General features: G+C 43.3%; 1 long non-coding RNA gene across 1 annotated transcript; it reads right to left on the reverse strand.

Moving 5' to 3' along the window:
• Positions 1 to 305: 305 nt before the first annotated feature.
• Positions 306 to 1127, reverse strand: LOC126400974 (uncharacterized). The gene is made up of 3 exons (XR_007571028.1): positions 1067 to 1127; positions 658 to 817; positions 306 to 444 (listed from the first exon to the last, which is right to left on the reverse strand). It is a non-coding gene; the product is annotated as an uncharacterized LOC126400974 (long non-coding RNA).
• Between the last annotated feature and the right edge of the window lie 1640 nt (positions 1128 to 2767).

Below are 2767 nucleotides of genomic sequence, written 5' to 3' on the forward strand. Positions count from 1 at the left end.
AAGTGAGACCACAGAAAGCAACTTGTATGAGAATGGGTACAAACATTTCTGTAAAACCGTGATCGAGGAGAAGCTTGTAAAAAAACGGGAGGTGCTTCGACTCTCAAAGCTGAATATGCTTTTTAAGAATGTTGTTCTGGAAAGGGAGGGAGTTAACATTCAAACATACAAGGCTCACTTACTCAAGGCAAGACTTCAAAAGTCACATCCTTTCTTGAGATTTCAAAAGGCATCTACAACATATCTTGTGTATGTTGATGATCTGACAGCTGAGGAGATCATTCATGAAGTTGCCACTTCCTCCTCTTCCTCCTCTTCCTCCTCATCTGAAGACAGTGAAGGAGAAACATCACTGATGACTCAAAGACAGCCTGATAATGCCACCATCACGACAGATAGGTCTCGTCTTTTATATCATGCAGCGGTCACCCTGAGGGACATCATCTGTAAGACATCAAAAACATCACCAAAGCTCCCATGGCCTCCAAGAGCAACTGACCTTACACTGAATAATGCCCTGGACTTCGTACCTCACCAACTTTTTAACTTTGTTGCATGGACATCTGGCATTTCAACACAACCATCAGACAATGAACGTGTTGAGGTTACTTTAGAGGACAGCAGAAAGATAGTGTCAACTTGTCAGGATCTCATTACCTTGGCGACCAAAGGACGGTGGCTCATGCCAAAACAGTGCTCTCTTGCAATGGCAGTTCGGCATATGACAGGCTCAGCACAGCTCATAGGGTTGTTGAATGGTCTTGGCCACTGCTCATCTAACTCCCAGGTTCTTGAGCATGATACAGCCCTTGCTCACCTACAAGTGGAGAGAGGAGATATATACATCCCAGAAAACATCAGGGTTGAATTACCTGCCACACTTGTCTGGGATAATAATGACTTTGGAGAGGAGACACTTTCAGGTAAAGGAACAACGCACAACACCAATGGAATAATTATTCAGCAGACCATGGCTAGTGAGTCAGCATCTTTACCCTCCACATCATCCAGACAAAGAACAAGAGCGCGGTCTGTTCATCCTCCTCCACTAAATCTTTCAACCTACACAAGAGGAAGGAGGTCTGGTCCACAGAATGTAGTGCTCAAGGTAGATCTCCAGCAGGACAAATACAGAGATGCCCAAACCACTGGAAGGAGAACTGATGCTGCATTCTTCCTAATGAAAGTACAGGAGGCCGAGGGGAAAGTCATTCCTGGATGGACAGGTTTTAACATAATGTTAAAGCAGGACACAATCCTACCCTCTACAAATGTAGGCTACCTACCTGTCATTGATGCTAGCCCAACAGATCTCAACACTGTCCACACCATCCTGAGCCGCTCTACTGCTATTGCTGACAATCTGAAACAAAAAGAAATAGTGATAGTTATGGATCAAGCCATATATGCTAAGGCCCAAGAGATACGTTGGCAGACAAGCACTTTCTCAGAGAGACTTGTAATAAGGATGGGAGAGTTTCACACAGCTATGGCATATCTTTCCTGTATTGGGAAGCTTTTTGCTGATGCAGGCTTACAGGATGTCTTGATTGAATCTGAAGTTGTGGCTGCAGGTTCTATTGATGGAGTTCTCTCAGGCCATCACTACAACAGGAGCATACGGGCACACAAGCTCCTGATGGAAGCACTGCAGAGATTGCACTGGCAGGCATACCTGGGCACTCTCACACAAGAGGACCATGCAGCAGCTTTAAAAGTTGCAACGGATTTGCGAAAGACCTTTCCAAGTGAAGAGTTCAATGCCATGTGTAGCAAGTACACAGGCTAAATTATGGTGATATGGTATGATTATTATATTAGTATTAAGCTAGCTTTTGGGCCTAGGTCTACAGAAGACAGGTTCGATTCTTAGAGGTAGTGGTACAATAAAACACGACAAACAGCACTTCAGATGCGGTTGGTACCATATATTAATGCGTGACAATACATACAGTGACCCCAATATTTACAGTCTGCAGAGTACATGAATTAAATAGAAAAGTGCACTTGACACGTCTGATGCATCAACAACATTCAAATCAAAACCAGTCTCAGTTGTAGCCAATATGGCAGCAGTTCCACACACGATATTGCGTATCGCAAAGGCACAGAGTTCATAGAGGATGAGGCGCTCAAAAACCGTCCAGCATGTGCGCCGCAAAGGTAGAGTCCAATATGTCAACTGTCCATGGGCTAGAAGCCTCAAAGTGCGAGTGCGTGTGTGTGTGTGGGTGTAAGAGAAGGTGAGGGGGGAACAAGGCTGCCAGAGCCTCCTACCAGACCAGGAGAGCTCTTAACTGGGACTGCTCGGCTCCATGCCAGTGTCTTAGCTCGCCATCGATTTGATTCTGCGTCCGTACAAGCACCTGGCCTGTATAATGTAAACAGGACCATATTTCAATAAAACATTTCACTAACTAGTTATATTGAGTGTACACCATAATTTTTACATAATTCAATACTTCATGAGCAACAATAGAATAACCATCTCTCAATAAACTGCATTTGGTTTAAACACCTTAACATCAATCCACTTCATAAATAAGCATGACAAATCTTCCCAAATTAGTGTCACTCATTTCTTAAATAACATGTCAACATTCACAAAATTATTCACAAATCAAAGTAAACATTCTATAATTGTGCTGTAGTGGCACATCAATCTCATGACACTCATTACTATGGATTCAAAAGCCAGCATTAGCATTTAGAAGCTAGGTGTGCCGTAGTCAGTCCATATAAATGCATTGACATGTGCTAATGCTAA

This window comes from Epinephelus moara, chromosome 14 (genome assembly GCF_006386435.1).
Source record: "Epinephelus moara isolate mb chromosome 14, YSFRI_EMoa_1.0, whole genome shotgun sequence".
Classification (NCBI taxonomy): Eukaryota; Metazoa; Chordata; class Actinopteri; order Perciformes; family Serranidae; genus Epinephelus; species Epinephelus moara.